The sequence below is a fragment of the Aythya ferina genome (assembly GCF_964211825.1).
Source record: "Aythya ferina genome assembly, chromosome: 2".
Taxonomy (NCBI): domain Eukaryota; kingdom Metazoa; phylum Chordata; class Aves; order Anseriformes; family Anatidae; genus Aythya; species Aythya ferina.
In genome coordinates, this window is record NC_140297.1 from 29,570,541 (window position 1) to 29,589,458 (window position 18,918).

At 40.4% G+C, this 18,918-nt stretch overlaps 1 protein-coding gene across 6 annotated transcripts in view; it reads left to right on the forward strand.

Annotated features, from left to right (window-relative positions):
• LOC311431110 (uncharacterized protein) overlaps nucleotides 1-18,918 on the forward strand; it is a 396,810-nt gene that overhangs the window by 9,828 nt on the left and 368,064 nt on the right. The window contains exons 1-6 of one of the 6 annotated variants that reach the window (XR_014689246.1): nucleotides 6,524-6,701; nucleotides 6,956-7,143; nucleotides 9,142-9,228; nucleotides 9,624-9,760; nucleotides 15,096-15,303; nucleotides 17,632-18,014. The exons of 1 other annotated variant lie outside the window; for it this stretch is intronic. The gene's annotated coding sequence lies outside the window, so the exon portion shown is untranslated. Of the gene's footprint in view, nucleotides 1-6,518; nucleotides 6,702-6,955; nucleotides 7,144-9,141; nucleotides 9,229-9,623; nucleotides 9,761-15,095; nucleotides 15,304-17,631; nucleotides 18,015-18,918 lie in introns of those variants that run through there. 4 more of the 6 variants (XR_014689245.1, XR_014689247.1, XR_014689243.1 and 1 more) reach the window with 4 other exon arrangements.

An 18,918-nucleotide genomic window follows, 5' to 3' on the forward strand; every position in this document is an offset into this window, starting at 1 on the left:
ACAGCTTGAGTCTTGACTTTCAAGATCATAGAAACAAAATGTTGCAGGATGCTTGGTCTAATTCCCTGCTCAAAACAAGGCCAGCTCTAAAGTTGGGCCTGGTTGTTCAGAGCCTTGCTCAGTCAAGCTTTGGTTATCTCCAAGAACTGAGATTCCACAGCCTTCATGGACAGTCTGGTCTAGTGTTTTGGCCATCCTTATTTTTACCGGTCCCCCACCACTGTTCCTCCTTAATCTGAATCACCCTTGCTGAACCTTCTGTCTTTCAACTCTCATCGTCCAACTGCTTACCTCCTGATATGTTGTCCATAACCAGCTATTACAGCAGAGGACAACTACATTCCCCATTCAGCCTTATCTCCAGGTTAAATAAACACAGTTTATTTAAAACTCTTCATAACATGTGCTTTGCCTCAGGACCAACCCTGAGGGATGCTACTTGCAACTGGCTGCCAAGGGTTTTGGGTAACTGACTTCTTCAGTGTAATGGTCCAGCAAATTCTCTGCTTCCTTTATATGCCACCCAGCCAGTCTATACCCCTATGGCTTAGCTAATCTGGATACTCTGGAAGACTGAAAGCTTTGCTAGAGTCAAGGTAAATGATAGCCTCTGCTCTTCTTTTCTTTGGAGTTACTGTTCTCTTCAGAGGAGGAGATTGGATCAGCCAAGTACTAGTTCCTTTAGATAACTGCAGCTTGTTCCCCGTGACTACCTTATCTTTAATATGCTTGAAAATGGCTTTGAAGACTTGCTCCATGGTCTTTTCAGGGTCTGTGATTAAATCAGTGGTTTCTTAAGAACATCCTTCTTTCCCTTCTTCAAGAAGAATGACACTTTTGCCTTTCTACAGCTATTGGAGCCCTCTTGCAACTACCTTGATATTTTGGAGGTTATTGAGAGTGACCTCAATGGCACTGGACTGCAATCTCAACACCCTCATTTGTCACTTGAGTCCATAGGACCAAACGTGTTCAGTTTGCTCTCAGTCTGCCTGAAAGGCCTAAGAGCAAACCTTGATAATAAAGGTCTCTTCTGCTTCTGTTGCCACCATGTCTCCCAGCATCTTCAGCAATAAATCCATGTTTTCTTAAAAACTGCCGCCACTGATTTTCATATCAGCAGAAGTCCTCATTGTTGCCTCTTACATCTCTTGCTGCAGCCTCCCTAGGGCCACCCAAGACAGGGTACCCATTTCCCTTCTGCATGCTTCCATGAGATCAAGTAGCACATTCAGGTTTGTCATATAATCTGTTCTTGACTCCCAGGGTAAATTGCCTTGGGACCTTCTTAATGTAAAGACAATTTTAAGACAAAAAAAATACCTTGCTATCATGAATACCCATGACTGAGATAACATGCAGAGCTGCAGACTGAAGTCTTGTGTGGGCTGATAATGTACTTACAGATAAGAGATGGAACCTCTAAAGGTGCTCTTCATTTTGATGAGAACTTATGAATATTCACTCACTTCTTCCTCAATTTTAGTAACTTCCTATTGGAGCCTGTTGCATATTGAATTGTTGGGGATGTATTTTACTCCCACTCTTCAAGTTATTACCAACTCTCACAAGCAGTCCCTTTCTAATTAAAGGAATTACCTGAATTCTTTTGACCTTATTCATAGTAGCCTGAGGAAAAAACAAATAAATGTGTATCCTCCAAGTCAAAAACCACAGCACATGCAGTTCATACCAGTGTGGTACAGCACAGCATCAGGGTAGGTGTTGTAGCCAAGCTTCTGATGACTAGTTGCGAGTTCAGTCACTTACTGAACTACTGTTGCTTTCCCCAGCCTTCACAGGGAGAGATTTAGCCTATGCACTCCTTAACCTGGCTTCATTTTAGTCTCTGTAGAACCTGCTGGAATATTTCAGGGTGCACAGTCTCCTGAGAGTAGAACACAACAGAAACATAAAATTTCTGTTAGAATGAGTGTCAAACTAAGCTATGTATTACTTCATATAGCTCTGTTTGCGTTGGATAGCTAAATTGGAGTCTGGAGCTACAATGCAGCTCTTAATGTCTGGACATGTTTTACTGGAATTTTGTTGCTTTTTATTTTTTTCTTAGGGGAGGGAGGTAAACTGCTTTGTCCATTTTCTGAAGCTATTGTTAAAACTATGACTCTTCAGCTGATGCTGTGGCCTTCAAGGTTGCTAGAAATCCACAGAATTAAGCCAGAAAGAACATATTCTGTTGAACTGTGATGCTGAAGCAGATTTGCAAACATCAAAGGTGAGGAGAATATTCTGCTTATAAAACATAAATCACTACAGTCTTTGAAATAACCCACTATGATGAAGTGGCAATGAATCTTTCATGAAGTACAGCAATAGCGCCAGATGGCTACTGGGCCTGTGGGAGAATCTTTCTGTTTCACATTAATTTTGAAAAATGTTAAACTAAAAAAGGCATGCATTAACTAACAGTTGACCCACAATTTAGTGGCCACTACTAGTATGGACCTAAATGCATGGAGTCAACTTGTTCTAAATCAGTGTGTTCTTCCTTGATATCTGTCTGATGTCCAGCTCTGTAAACTCTTGGAGGTCTCTGCAATGTGCAGCTGAGTTTTTTTTATTATTTTTTGTTTAAATTGCTTTATGTTCATGTAGTTTTCTGGCCTTTTTATCTTGTCACATCCTGCTATAATTCGCCTGCTTTTGAAGTAATCTTACTCCAACTTGAAATGGATGAGACCATGCTAATTATACTTATCTCATAAGGCATTTAGTCAGACATTGGAATGGGTTGCCTGGGGAGGTGGTGGATGCACTGTCTTTGGAAGCCTTTAAGGAAAGGTTGGACATGGTGTTTAGGAACTTGGTTTAGCGGGTGACACTGGTGATAGGAGGATGGTTAGACCAGATGATCTTGGAGGTCTTTTCCAACCTTAATGATTCTATGATAAGAGCTTGAAAGCTCTAAGTCCTTTTGCACTGCATGTCTTTGCTTGTCGTTAGAAAGTCCTGGTAGTTCAGCTTTGCACATTCCACTGTTGAAACAACACCTTTGTTAAATGCTGGCACGTGCCCAGCTGTGTTCTTGTTACTTTAATTTATGGTAAGTTCTAGCCAGGGTTATCTGGTGTCTAACATCTTCTCCGCTTCTTTTAGTGAGATGCGGTGACCTGGTATGTCACTTCTAGAAGGACACTAGAAGCCCTAGAGTAAGAGCATCGACTTCTATTAGTACAAGAAATCCAGATACAATTCAAGGCTCTAACCTGTGTTCTGTCAAGAACAAGGAAGAGTGCTTGATTAAAGATTTCTTAAATAGAAAAATTATTTCTCATATAGTGCTCACTTTATGAAAGCCTAGATCACACTTCTTCCTTACATTCCAATAACCTTGTTTATCTTTTTGTTCTGTCTTTCTTTTTTTTTTGTAGAAGTATCTGAGCTAACACAACAAAGCCAAAGCATGCTCTTATCTATCACTGGGCTTCTGAACAGTTGGAAATCCCTTTGAATAAGGAGTGTACGTGTACATAAAAATGGGTATATGTATATAAAAACTACTCTGCTTTAAGCCACTGTGGATTAGGATTTAACATACACTAATACATCTGAATTTAACAATGTATTTTTTAGTCATGTGATTTTATTCTTTCACTTTATTTCAGTACCCTCTAGAGATTCTAGCCCCTGTGGCAAAGTCTGACAGATTCCCAAGGCTCTCTGCAAAGGATTTAACTGCACCAAAGTGCTTTGCCCTCATCAATCAGCAAACAGGCATTCTGTGCAAACACATGGGTGTACCCACACTTTGGAGTGAAGTTCAGAGTCCTTGTTTGGCTTTGAGGTGGCTGATATGTCACTACAGGCCTCGTTAGCTCCACTAACAAACAGTACAGCTATGTTAGCCTGATGCTATTCCTCAGCTAATGTGTCCTGTCTCACAGCAGAGCTGTCTAGGCTGGCTGCAGTTTAACTTGCCTGACATAGCTCTCTTCGTAGAGGTGCTCTAGCTGATTAGGTTATATATTCCCAAGTATCTCTTGAACTATGTGCACCCATGAATACACATGTACCAAAGCAAAGTATAGCTTATGCTCCTGTTTTTAACGGGGATACCTTCTCAGAAATAGTAAGTATGAATATCTTCTTTGCTCTTCTGTTTCGATTTCTTTTATGTGGTGGTGCAACACGTCTGAAAAATACGATCTGGTGCAAGACTGCTTGAAGTTGCTGAATATAAATACTAATTTATAGTTTAAGGGATAATCCAAAGCAGTATTATGTTAGATGGTATGTACTCTGCTAGAACAGAAAGCTGCCACGTGTCGCTTAGTGAGTGGAAGTGAAGGGGGTTAGAGGGCATCTGATCTGAGACCTGTGGCGGGAAGCTAGGGCTGGGCTGGACGGCTTGTGCAGCCCCGTAGATCAGCTAATTGCAGGCATGCAGGCACTGCACCAAAGAGCTGATGTCTCAGTACCAGTTGTTTGGAGAAGGCAAAAAAAAAAAAAAAAAAAGCGCGGGGGCTTTTTCCCCTGCCTAGAGTTTTGGATATTATGGAAGCCATTCTTTATAGGCCCTTATACATGCTGCACACTGTAGAGATGCCTGGTGGAATCTAAAAGCTGAGACTATGGTAAGAAGCGCTGGGTTTGAGGTAAGCACACACTTGTACTTTGTGCTGCCTCTTAGGAAGATGGTATAGATCTCTTAAAGATGCACACCTGCTAACTGAGCTGTAATTTGTTGTTTCTGACTTCATGGAGTAACTCTTACATGGGGAAAAAAAAACCTGCAAAGTAACTCCCCCTTTTTTTTTTTTTCTTTATAAATTAAAGCACCTTAACTATGGACCTGAAACAAAATGAACAGGAAGTTTTAGGAGTGAACCTGAAAAAGCCTGTGCTGAACGAACACATGCATGCGCACACAAGTGGGTGGAGAGAGGGGAGGGGAACTGTAAATGTGCCAAGAAGCTGTGGACGGGTGAATGGATTAAAAACAACTGAGCAGTTTGAAGGAGTGGTGTTATGCAGACTTCTGAAGCAGCTAACATTACTGCAGTGCATGCATGTGCAACGTGCTGCTTGAACCTGGCTCTGCATGATTCCTATGTGACTACAGCCTTGAGAGCACTACCATGTTGTGGTGCATCTCAGTGGGAAAAAAAAAAAAAAAAAAAAAGGCCAGCCTTTCAGCCTTTTGTTATACTCAGTCACCACATCTGTAAATATTTGTGCTGAAAATTGCCTACACCAATCCTATTTCAGGAGTCTTTAAGTTTACTTTGTAACTGTCTCTTTTTTACATGCAAGTTTTTAATTATATAAAGATGAGTAACAATAAAACTGCTTTGTGCCAAAGTCATTCCACCTTAAACAAAATACTATCTTCCTCTGCCTGCCCTCTGTGTATGTAAACAGTGGTTGCTTTTCTGGCCAGAGAACCTCTGTGGCTGTTCATAGCATTAAAAAAAATAAATCTCTCCAGGTCCTAGCTGCCTATTAGCAGGCCTTTCTTTTTTATATGGACAAAAATATTACAAGTACATAAAAGAAACAGATATGGAAGGCTACAGGCTCCTGAGCAATGCAGTATTCCTACTGCCCTTCTTACTCTTAACAGTCACTCCAAAGTTACCCTGCTGATCATCAAGAATCTCACGAACAGCCCTCTATTCTTGTGGAAACACCCACTGAAACACTTTGTGATTTGGAGAAGAGGAAGACAAATACCTCTTGGGCTCTTGCTGCTCCCTGTTACTGTGTTTTACTGATGAATGCTGATCCACTGGATCAGCAGAGCAAAACAGATGCAGGCAGAAATGTGTGGTTATATTGCTCTGTTATTTCATAGTGCTGTTTCCCCTCCCCCCAAAAAAAATAATAAAAATGCATCTGTCAGCTCACATAAGATGTACAAAAAATATTGTACTTCAAAGAAAATACAGCAAAACCTAGTCTGCTTGGCAGCCACAGAAAATCTCTCTAAAACTGAAATGAGAGCTGGAGTAACATCAGAGAAGGTAGAAACATTTTGACCCTGTACTCCTCAACTCTGGCAGCAGTTTATTATCCTGCAGAAATAAGCCCATTGCTGGGATGTCTCAACGTTCTCTAGAAACAATTTTTCTACTGATTGTGTGTGCATGCATATATATATACATACACACATGTGCACGTGCTTGCATGTGTTTTGTTTTTCCTAGCCCCTGGCCCACATGTCTGAGGGTGCAAGGAGGAGGGGGCTGGCCTGGGGCTGCTGTGCCCTGCTGGATTGTAGAAAGCAAGTCTCAGCACAAGGTCAAAGAGAGTCAAGTGCACCAATTCTGTACAGTGGGGGAAGGATTTTTCTTGGTTTTGTACCTGTGTTGTTTTTTTCTTTTTAATGAATGTTTTTACTCCTGCTCCAGATCTTTTTCTAATCATTTATATATATATTTTTTTGCCCTGGTGGAGCCCCTTTCCTCCTTCACTCTGACGGCATCGGGGAGGGGGAGTAGGCCTTTGGCGGGGTCTGGAAATCTCCGAGCACGTTTCCTTTCCCACTGCTTTCCGCTGAGTCAGTGCAGCAGAGAGCTGCTCTGCCAGGCGTGTGCTGGCTCTGGAGCTGGACTCCTCCAGCCGCACCCAGCTGCCAGATAAACAGAGCACTTTGCTTATGAATTCCGTACTTTGGCCGGTTCGAGGCATTTTTCAAAGCTGCGCTATTGTTGTTGTTTCCCTTTGATGTGCAAAGCTGAGTACGAGCAGTGTGCTTCTGCAGCTAAGAGCTTGGGAGATAATGTTATCAGACCATTAGATGAATATCCATGTAATGTTGTTAATATTCAGATAACGCCAACTTTCAAGAGATAATGAAAGACTTTCAGGCCAGCAATGCTGCTGGTAACACGTAGGCTGGGCTAATCCACTTAGAAAAAGGGGTGTACGTGAAATTTCTGACCTTTTTTAAGGCTTTCTTTTTTTCTTTTTTTTTTTTTTTTCTTTTAAACAGCACTCTTATGTAATTAGGCAAGTAAATGAGGAAAGGCTTCATGTAAGCCAGGCTTGTATCACTGCCCCCACCTAAGCAAAGCACGTGCAAGTGGGAGGAATTTGGCTTGTGCTGTTCTGAGAAGGTTTCTTCCTTGCAAACAGAAGTGGAGAAAACTGTGACTAAGAAAGCTGTGGAAAGTGTGTATGGTAATGCTGTTGTTCTAATTGCAGATGGGGAGAGGGTAAGAGGGTATTTGTAATTTCTTTCCTCAAAAGGATTGGGGTGGGATGTGTGGGCATCACCCCAAGCAAGAATAGAACTAGCTCCCTAAACTTTTAGGATAAACTACACAACCTCACGTTCCTTGGGTGGATGCAGTTCTTGAAAAAGATGCTGTAAGTCAACAGAGTGGGTAGGTGGAAAAATCAGATGACAATTCAGAGCTTGTTCTTGGTATCGTGAACATGAAGCTCTGCAGAGGATTGCTTTCTCCGCCCCTGGAAACCACCTATACCTCTGGAGGGAGTTTTCCAACAGATTCTGCTCCCCCTCCCCAGCGAAGTTGTGACCCATATGCTGAAAACTGCCTTCCATGTAGTCTGCTTTATGGTCTGTTAATGTTATTCTTCAGATCTAGGTAAAATCTGAGAGCTAGGTGATCATTTCTTCTAAAAATAGAGTAGGTATTTTGCTTATCTTTCAATACAAGTGTCAGGAGCAACTTAGGTTAATTGAGGGACTAACTGAAACAACAAGCTTGTAGTTATTATCCCCAGATCCTTATTTGGTGATTTATAAGGCTACTGGTGCCTTTGTAGTTCCCATGCCCTTTGGTACGTAGGTCAAGGGGCTGAACTGGGGCCCCAACCTACAATTTCCTGGGCAGACACCATCTAATTCTGAGCTACTGAAGTCTCTTAAATCTTCTGTGATTGTGAAAAACCTAATCCAGACCTGCAGGATATTATTGTGTTAACTGCAGGCAATAGTCTTGGTTAGATTTCTGAGGGAAAAGGAGATGATAGGACTATGTAGTCAGTCTGTAGCAGCCATTATCATTAATAATGTATTAAAAAGAAGGTTTATAGCCCTGAGGCTATCATCTCAATGATGTATAATCTCAGAAATGTCAAGGTGACTTAGGGTGACGTGATGGACCATGGTATCTCTGAAGTGTGTGCCGTTCAGAAGAGCACATGTCCTGAAATCCACACGGTCCTTGAACACAAAGGCTTTGTTGCCTTCTGAATCATAACAATTCTCCTTGGCAAGGGTACAGAGGGAAGCAGCAGCATGTATTGTGTTTACCTCCTAAAAATGTGGGTTTGTTTTTACAGTCTTATTTACCTGCAGAATCATTCATACTCTACTTAATTCCCCCCTTCACTGGGATACAAATGTTTTTTTCTTGTGTTCATAGTGGGGGAAGTTAAAAATATTGTGGATCTGGTAGAGACATATTTGTCATATTGCTTCAGTTTAGCTAAAAGTTTTTGCAGTTAACAACATGTGTTTGCTTTGTGTGTATTAGCTTTGTGCTGTGTCATCTTGCTTCTCCCAGATAATATTATTCTCTTTGTGAGCATAGATGCTTTTCACTCAGCAGGCTAACTGCTACCATATTCATGTTTGTAAATTGTGTTAAAGCGGCTTTGAGCTCTTCCCTGGGGTCAGTGCACATCAAAGTCAAGCACTGATGCCAAAACCTTATGCATAGCTACTCTTTGACAAATGTGTGGTGGAAGTTTTTTTTTTTTGTTTTCTTCCATTGGATGTTTTGTTGATACAGTTCTATTCAATGACAAAAATCACTGAAGATGTGAATGGAGGGGTAGGAAGAAATGAATTAATTGATCAGACTATATTACAATGTTGTCATCATAGACTAGTTCTTCTGAATGTCATCTTCTATGGGAGCAGGTAGTTGCAAATATTTAGGGAAGAACATTCCTAGAAGAGACCAGGTGGTGTAGGCATTCCTCCCATCCCTATGACCTGATGTATTAATTTTATTTTTATATGGTGTCTTTCAACAACAGGCTTTTATTATTTGTGTGTATATATATATATATATATTTTTTTTTAATAATGGGCCAGGCTTCCTGACTTCAATAGACTTGCTCTGTACTTGGCATTCTAGGCAGGTTTTCCCACTCTGGCACCACTTGGCTGTCTAAATTAAAATAGCCTCTCTTGTATGACAGTGCAGATGCAAGTCTGCTGGCTCTTGAATGAAGCTAAAATGGGCCCTTGCTACTTCTGATACTTATTCTAGAGGATTGACACCTAAGGTAAGCTTGGATCCCACCACAGTCTTGGCTGTGCATCCTGAAAATTGCCCTAGCCCATTGCATGTTATACCACTGAATAATTTTTGGATAATGCCAATACAAGTCAGTGCTCAGTGTTAAAAATCTGGTTTCAGTTGAGTTGGTATCCAAGGTGTTATTACTTTTAGATCTGCAAGTCTGACTGCTTACTTTCTCATCTGTCTTCTGATGTGAAGGCAGATGTGAGCACTTACTGCCTGTAGGTTTTGCTTATAAAGCAGGTGGCCACGTTAGCTGAGGTGGTGCCATGCCTCAGGCTACAAAGTTATGGTGAAAGGCTTGCTCTGTTCAGTCTAGCTTGGTGCTGTCCTAACGTGCTCATGTAGGTTGTTTTTTTTTTTTTTTTTCCCTCCCAGAATGGCGCATGATCTGAAAAAAAATTTCATCTGCTTGGCACATGCCCATGGCATTCAGTGTAAACATATCCCTGCATGACATCTGAATGTGTTATACCATGTATGCATTCCTCAGTCTCTCTCTCTGTGAAATGAAGGTAATTCTTTCCTCGGTTTTTTTTTTTTTTGTTTTGTTTTGTTGTTTTTTTTTAAGATGTTTTGGATGAAAGGTGTTTAATTGGGGTAAAGGGTTACTGTTAGGAATGTACCTCTTCTATGTCTACTATGCTGTTGATATGCAACACTTTCCCCCCCCACCTCATCCTCCCCAGGCACTACTCCAGGGACAGAGAATGAGTTTTGACTGGTCTTCATGCAATGATATCCCTGAATTTATGGCACTGATCACCAGGGTAGTAAAAGAGCAGCAATCTCTGTTGTTGTAATGCCTTCCCTCATCTTGGCAACAAAAGTGGTTCTTGCTAATGTCCAGTAACTATAACCATATTTAACATGTACTAAAACTGTCTCTATTTAGGAGAATTTCCTAGCAAAGAAATAATACAGAGCTGTATTATTATTATTATTATTTAATTTTTTAAAGCCAGGTAAGCTATCAGTCTGGAAGGATGGAGCACTAAATAAATCCCATCAGACAGCATGTTTAGAGGATATATACAGTTGCTCTAAGTGCCTATTAAGTCTAATTAGCTGATTTTAGTGTGTGACACAGATAGCTCCCAAGACCCCTTATTTCATATGCATTCTTTTCTCATAAGAGCCTTGATGGTAACATCAGAGGTCTTGGGGCTGGTGAGGATGTGAGTTTTCATAAAAAGTCCTTTCCAGTCCTTTTCTTTTCCTTTTTCCCTGGCCCTGTGGCTGCATGGTGTTGTTGTGACAGGCCTGTTAGGATTGCAAAGTAGCAGTCCTCTCTTGGCAGGTCCCAGAAGAGCCTGATCAGAGGAGTCATTATCTAGTATCTGCCAGCAGCTCTGAGAAGAAAAAAGAAATGGAATTTGGGTCTCCCTGAAGGTGTCTGAATTAAGAGAAATGCAGCCTTCAGGTGCTTATTATGTATAATCATATAGCCAAGGGTTAATTAGGAAAGCTCCTGTGGTATTTCAGAGGTTTGAGAGAGCTCTTAAAGCTGAGCAAACAAGGCTTTGGGATGGAGATTGAAGTCTTAACAAGTAGTCCTGCAGGGCTTTCACAACCCTACGTGACTCTCACTTTCAGTGGCTCAGCTTGCTATTTTATAAGCTGTGACGCAGATGTTAAAGCAAGAATAAGGAAGTATTAATGCCTGATAAGCTCTGCAGCAATTTGCAAAGTTGTCAAGTAATTGAATTTGAAGTAGATTAGAATATTCGTGGTCCAAATGCTAGCACGTATACAAGCACATATACAATCTTGTATAGTCATGATAGTAGCTAATTTGTCTCACATATGGCATAGCGTGTACATTTGTGCATTGTTTCCTCATGAATGCCAAATTGTCAACTAGCTCTAATAGCATAGGATGTGTTAAAAGAATGACTGAGACTGCACAAGTCAGAGAGGGAAAATCTTTGTGACAATAATTAACCATGAGGAATCTGCATGCAACTAGACTGTAGCCTTTGTATCTGGTATGCATCAGGTTTTTTGAGCTATAGCTTGGTAACCTTAGGAATCCTGATTAGGTCCATGAAAGGAGCTGCAAAATAATAGACTGTATAAAAAGAAACAGCACACTTCTGCAGGAAAACACTCCAGCTAGTAGTGGAAATGCTAGAGAAAGGAACTGCAATGCTCTAAGAAAAGTTCTACCCTCCCACCCCCTTTTTTCTTTAATAATTTTGCCAGAAAGTCCTTGATTAATTTGCCTAGTATAAGATATTTCAAACAGCATCAGGCACTTCAGTTATCCCTGCCTTGCCTCTAGCTTCTGCTCCAGGATGGTAAAAGTCTGAAATTTACAGCCTTAGGCAGATGCATTGGATACCCTGATGAACTTAATCTAAAGATTTCCAACAAAAAAAATAAAGCTTTTGGGGACTCACTTCCTGCATTAATATAGCATTGTGGAAGGTTCTAAAGTAAAAATTACATTTTGCTAAAATGCAAGCTTTTTTCAAACTCTTATCTGCTTGAGAAGCTAAGAACTCTTCACTAATAGTATCATATCTCCAAAGTTAGGAAGAGCTTTATATGTGCAATAACGGAAATAAGACTTACACTAATTATATTTTGTTCTTCAGTATCTCCAGTCAGAAATTTCTAACCATCTAGGATCTGATAATAATAACCTATTAAGTTAGGAAACAAATTATGATATTTAAATTCTAATCAGCAGCAAAACTAGTTACTTTTGTTTCACTTACTGTTTGAGATGTGTGTTAATAAAAACTAACATTGGCTCCCTTCAGTAAGCTGCACTTTGGAAAGCCTGAGAGTACATTGAGGGAAGCACGGGAATGGGTTTCTGAGCTGTACTGCTGTAGAGATCACAGCAGAACCCAGTGTCATGGAGCTGGAAATCTGGGCAGGCACTCCTTAATAATTTGTTTGATGTGTAGTATTTATGACAAGGAAATGCATTTAAACTTGTGTTCAAAGTCAGCTGGATCATACATTTAAACCCTTCTCGTACTCTGGTTAGTCTCCTTGCCTTGTTCATGGTAGGCATTATTTCAAAAAGGATTGATGTGAGCAAGGGACTTTTCCCTGACTTTAAGGTGGCCTGGACCAGACATCTACTGTTATTTTAAACTTTTTAAAACTGTTTTATCTTGACTGTGTTAATGGACAGTCAAGATTATCTTCAAACTGCATCAGTTATGATCAGCTAAGGATCTCGCTGTTACCTCCTAATGTTAAATAAAACAAGGGTATATCCAGGACAAAACCAGGGGACAGCTATTTACAGTCATTTGTGTATGAGCAAGATTTACTTTGAGAAGGATCATTCCTAGTCAGTGTAAATGTTGCTTTCCTCTAGCTGTTATGACATTAGAGCTCTGTTACTTATCCTCAGAATTTCAAACTACAGCTAATTATACTGTCATAAATCCAACACAAGCATATACTTCTTGTTGCTCAGTGAACTGTAAATGATATATTATATAACAGGAGTGTGATTTCCGTACTCCTTTCTTTTTTTTTTTTTTCCAAGATTCCTTCCAAATAATGAGTAAGTAGATGAAAAAGGTAAGTCAAACTGAATCAGTCAGTCACGACAAAGTACTTTGATGTAGGAGTGGGCTATAGGTTCTGGTGGTGGGAAATCCCCCCAAAGGAGAGGTTATAGCAGTGGAAGAGAAGTGTTCTATAAAGCTACAGGTACGATAAGTTAGGAGCAGAGCCCCCAAAATGGTGAGCTACCTCTGTAAAGCAGACAGTGGTCATTTGTGGGGGATGAGATGCATGCTTTTCTCCCAAAGACTGTTGCATGGCCTGGTGTAACAAGTTGAGGGTGATGATCAAGCAAAACCTTTCCAGATGCAGCCTGTTGGTATTTAACTTTGTTTTGTTAATTGCTTGCAGGCAAGGATAGTGTTCTGAATGTCTCCACAAGTGCCTACCTGGTCTAGCGTAGTGACCACTGGCTCAGGGCAGCACTCATCACTCTTAGGGGGGAGAGCCTGTGGTCTCCTGGATCCTCTCAGAAACTGTTGGCTGCTGTTTAATAATGACTACCGATTTTCTTCCTTACTTCTCTCTTTTCTCCTCAAGCTGCCTCCTCTGAAAGCTGTGATCCTCAGACTTCCTACCACCCACACCATTTGTTGTTCTTTGTGTTTGATTCCATGCTCCTGAGATGTCTCTCTGTTTTGGGTGAGGACTTATTACCATGATAAGTCTGCTTGCCTTTCTCCTAGGTGTTTTCAAGATGGACAGTAGCCAGTGGCAGATAACTTGAGAAGAATATAAAGACTGTTTTAAAGCTACTTTTCCCACAGAATGGTTGCTCTTAATGTAAACTGTTGCTCATTAGTTCCTTTTTCCACTTTCCCCTGTTGCCCAATTCCCTTCCCTGAGGGCATTGCCTCATGCTTGATGCAGGTGTGAAGCAGGTGTTCCTTATGACCAAAGACAGTCTATGTGGGGTAAGTGTGTCAGCTAAAGTCCCCACCTGCTTACAAAGCATGTTCTTCAATGTCAAAATAAAAGGATTTAAGGTCAAAGGGTGGGTTTTTGTTTGGTCAGCTGGCCGCCTCCTTGGTATAGCAACTACAAAAGTAAAATTAGGGGAAGCACAGAAATCTGAATTCTTGGCAGCTGATGTAATTCTAACGTTGACTTTCTCTGTGTGTGTACTTGCATATTTGTGTATATGTATACAGAGAGGCACTTCCATTAAATATGAAAGAAGGAGCCTGTAAGGTGATATATGTAGGGATTGTTCCTGAGCCCTGGTTTTCTTAGGATAGTTGGACCTGTAGGTTTTGCATTCGCTTATACTGGATACCTTTTATTTGTCAGAGCTGGATTTCCTGAAAGTTTATTTTATATATATATGTTTACATTTGTGATGACAGCAATTGTGGCTTCTGAAAGATAAAATGTAGAGGATATTTCGTGAGGAAATATTTAAAAAAAAAAAAAAAAAAAGCCATGTCAATTCAGCAGATATGTAAAAGTGTGTTGTTGCAGACTTTATCCTCTTGTTCTATGCCTGTCTCAAACTGACCACAATACCTAGAGCTCCTCTTGCCTATTTCCAAACTTGTTCTTCATTCTTTTTTCTGTTTGTTTTGTTTTATTTGGTTTTGTTTTTCTCCTAGGATCTCAGCATGCCTTATTTCATGTATGCATACATGCTAACAAGTGAAATAATGCACAGGATCTTTTGGTTAATTTGCTATGGAAAGTCACGAATTTTCTAAAGAGAATTCTGAAGATGATTTATTAATAGAGCTGAATGGAATTAGAAGCTGAAACACAACAGTCCTACATAGATGATAAATTCATACCAAGGGCAGCTGCAAAATTATTTGCATAGCTTCAGTAGTTCTCTGCTACCTGGAAAGCTCAAGAGAGGGAATAATATTCTTTCATCCTTGCAATTTATAAGTGCTATAGATATTTCTAATCCACAGCTTTCTCTTCATAAAACTGTTTTCTGTTTCTGGGTTTGGGCTCTTCTGATACTTGCAGAGGTGTGTAGGGTTTGTTCAGCACTTTCTCTGGGTGTGCCTGAAAAATGTTTTCCTTTGATAAAGATTTTTTTTTCAGAGCAGTCCTCACCACTGAAACTTGTTTTCAATTTAATGCTGATAAGACACTGTTTATTTAAAAAAAAAAAAAAAACAAAAAACAATCCACCAAACAACAACAACAAACAGCTACACAGTCATATATTATAAATATAAATGTACAATATATATACACTATATAATTTCAATTGCAAACAAGTCTGTGTTGTTTGAGCAGAAACCTTGCCTGAGCAGAAACTACAGAGTTAAGTGACAATGATAGAACTCAGTCTGGCATGCTTCCTTCTTGTAGCTCCTGCTCATAGACTTTCAGCAAAAACTGCTGTAGGGACACTGTCCCTGTGTTTCAAGCAAACATCCTACTGATGGACCGACAAGTGTTGGGATGGCTGGAACACTCTGTAGAGGGGAGGCCAGGCTGAAAGCCTCAGAATATGGGGTTTGTTCTTTGAGGTTGCTACCTGAGCAGCTTTCCACAAAGAAATCATCAATTCTCAAAGGTATTTTCTCTGACTTTTGAGAAAAGGGCTTGGTCTGCTGCTGCTTCATGGGGAATGAACTGAAAGCCTTTGATATTTGAAAGCTGAACTATTACGATCAAGTGCATAAATCAAATGGGTAGCTGACCAAAAGTGTTCAGTATGAAATAATGTCATTGAAAAACGGTTTGTTTCCCTATCCTTTTTAGCTGGGCTGCTAACACAGCCTGGAATTTGATTTTGGATGCAGTAACTGTAAGGATCCCACACGTTTTAGGTTTACTGCATCAAATAATTTTCTCTCATGAATGATCTTCAGTGTTTGCATTTAATTTACTCTGAATGTCAACACTGGCAAACTTATTCTGCTAACTATTTATAAAATATGAATGCAAACAAACAAATCCCTGCACTTCAAACTGAAAAGGGTTTTTTTTCTTTCTTTTTTTTTTTTTTTTCAGGCTTCATTGAATTCTGTTTACTTTCTATCTGCCTTAGAGTAGTCCATTCCCTTTTATTAAATTGCTGAGGGGGTAGCTTGGAGCATTTTATTTTTTTTTTTCTTTGTGCTCAGCAGCTTAAGAACATGGGAAATATACAGGAGCCGTGACCAAAGTAATCAATTTCCTTTTTGTTGTGTCCAAAGAAAGCAAGTTATTGATTTCACAAAAATGTGTAGTCTGAGCTGCCCAGTAGTTTCTCCCATTACAAATACTGAGAAGAGATCACAGAATCACAGAATCACAGAATTTTCTAGGTTGGAAGAGACCTCAAGGTCATCGAGTCCAACCTCCAACCTAACGCTAACAGCCCTCCACTAAACCATATCCCTAAGCTCTACATCTAAACGTCTTTTGAAGACTTCCAAGGATGGTGACTCCACCACTTCCCTGGGCAGCCTGTTCCAGTGGAACAGATCCAGCGGCTCTATCCATAATAGGCTCTGTTTTCCAGATCACTGCTGAGAGATACTTGAGTAAGAATTAATGAAGTAAGACTTCAGAGTCTTTGTTTTATGAAAAAAGAATCAAAACAGGTGTAATGAGAAAACAGTTGCAAGAAAGATAACCTGGCTATGTCTGGAAGGTTAAATAATTCTGTAAGGATTAGCAAAATAAATTACAAAGCAAATGCACTCAGGTGCCGCATCCAGAGGGACTCCATTTTGCAGCTAATTTATGACTTGTTTTCATGTTAGTGGCCTGTCAAAAGAGCTACTTGTCTCCTGCATGAGGTGTTATCATTCTTGCTAGATGCTGTTCTCTGCTAAAAATTATACTCTACAGAAATAATGCTTTCCAAGTTTAAGACCGAGATACCACCAAGCCCATGGAAAAGAACAACTTCACGTTGGACAAACATCATTTGTTTAGCAAAGTGATGTGCTGCCTTGTTTTATGCCATTATATTGGGTTAAGCTTTCCCTTGGTAGTTCATGAGCAGAATATTTCAGCATTTAATGTGCAGGGATGGGAATACTTAAAATTCAGTGTGCTAGCAAAGGCCACAGTGCTGCATGATGCTGCTGCCACTGAGTCACGGCTGTTTGGGTTTTGTCCTTAAGGCTCCCACTTCCTGAGTCAGGGGAACATATAATTAGTGCAAGGCTTGGCTTTTTGTCTTGCATTGTCCTGTTGGGAAGCCAAGAACGTGTTGTTTTAGAGCACTCCCGACTCCAACGCCAGGAGTAAACCTGAAATACAGTGTAAGAGGGTTTTATTTTTCTTGAGCCTGACATGAGGTCTCGTGTAGTAGCAGTATGGAAAACATTGCATACTTCTTGACTTGTCAAAAGGTCACCAGAGCCTTGCACCCTCAACCTGGTGCAGCATGATGGCAGGGACCTGAGCAGAAGACCCAAGCTTGCAGTCATACCCTCTGGCAGGAAAACAACGGATTTATTTCAGAAAAGGGGTCTGAGCTTTGCCTGTGTCAAAGCAGCTCGTATTTGGCCAAGCTAGCTCATTCAGACACCCGAATTGCTGCTAAAAGCGTCACACATGAGGAGCTGCAGGGCTGAGGTGTCACGTAACTGCTGCTGAGTGTAGTTTGTCTGGTGACCAGGTGAAATTCTGATGGTTAATTCAAACCATAATAAACTGGCAGCAGTTCAGACACAGAGATCTTTTGTCTTAATTTCTAATAATAGCTGGCACAGTAAAGGGATGCAGATCCTTTTATTTTTGCTGTGCAGCCTTGACAGCCTCTTTACATACTGAAGGCTTACTGGTTTCAAGAGAAGCAGCAAATATCCTGTTCACCAAAATGATAATCTTTCATTTGTTTCCAGAGAGGTGTAGATGTCAAATGCATTCTGAATTGCCAACCTACTGTTGCGTACTCTTTCAGTTTTCACAAGTACATTGGCAATCGAGTTGAAGCATGTTTCCTGCAGTCCTACCTGCATGCCGAGGAGTTCCTGGCTAACACCTGTCAACAGAAACCCTCATGCACGAGTTACCAGTTCCTAGACTGGCTTAGATGGAGGCACAGCCTTTCACCTCTATGCTCCCCGGCTAATTACAAGGCTGGTTGTTGAATGGCCCAGAGCCTAGTTAGGAGGCGTGCCGCTCCCCTAGGAGTGGAATGCTGCCTGCCCATCGCTCCAAGATCATCACTTGCCACTACAGAGCTTAAGGTTAAAAAACAAACAAAACCACCTCATACATCCTGAGTATGGACAACAGAGATGGGCTAGGTGGGTGTGCAGAAATAAAGTAATTCTTCCTCTATTTCTATATGGATTGTTTTTTCTTTCTTTGATATTGAGCTGTGAAGCTTGTGAGAATAATTGTGCAAAGCATAAATACTTCATCCTAAAATTTGCTTTTGTTGGAGGGGATCTTGATAAAAGGATGTATGTGCTCGTGGGAAGTATGGACAGTTTGGGTGTGTAGTCCATATTTTTCATTCCCTTGCTGTGAATTTATTGATCACTCAATTATTCATGAACTCTTCCCACCAGAGGTCAATGGACCTCTCCACTTTAAGGCTGGAAAAACTGTTGACATTGGATCAGAGTAGCTGGAAGAGGCATTGCTGTCAGACTAATGACTTCCCTGGCGCTTCCTGAACTGAAAACACATCACAGAGTATATTCTGCCTACCAGGATATACTAGGCAGAATTGCATTGGTATAGAAGCCTAGTTTAGTAAAAAGCTGTTTAAACATATACATTTATAAAACAAAAGTTTTTGTGTTACAGTAAGTCTGGGCGATTTAATTTGGCTATGAAAAGTCGCTAATGTTAATATATTTATTAAAACATTAAAATTGGAAGCTAATATTCTTGGGATGATTTTTTTTAAGAAAAAAACTATTTTTTGTCATTGGGGAGGGAATTAGTAAAAAAAAAAAACATTACTCTAAGGCTTCTTAAGTGGCTGGAAAACAAGAGAAAAGTTAATTTTAAATGTTTCTGTATTCCATGTACAGTAAGAGTTTGGCACAAACAAATTGCTATGACTTTGCACTGGCCTTGCACAGTTTTGTAATGCCTTGGGAGATGCTACTGTCTACCTGTGACCACTTAGTGGGGCGAGGTCTGCCTGTAGAGGAGTTCCTTATGTACACGTGGCTGATGCCAATGACCCTCAATTCCTGCCAGTGTTTAGACAAAAGCTTGCCTGGCTGTT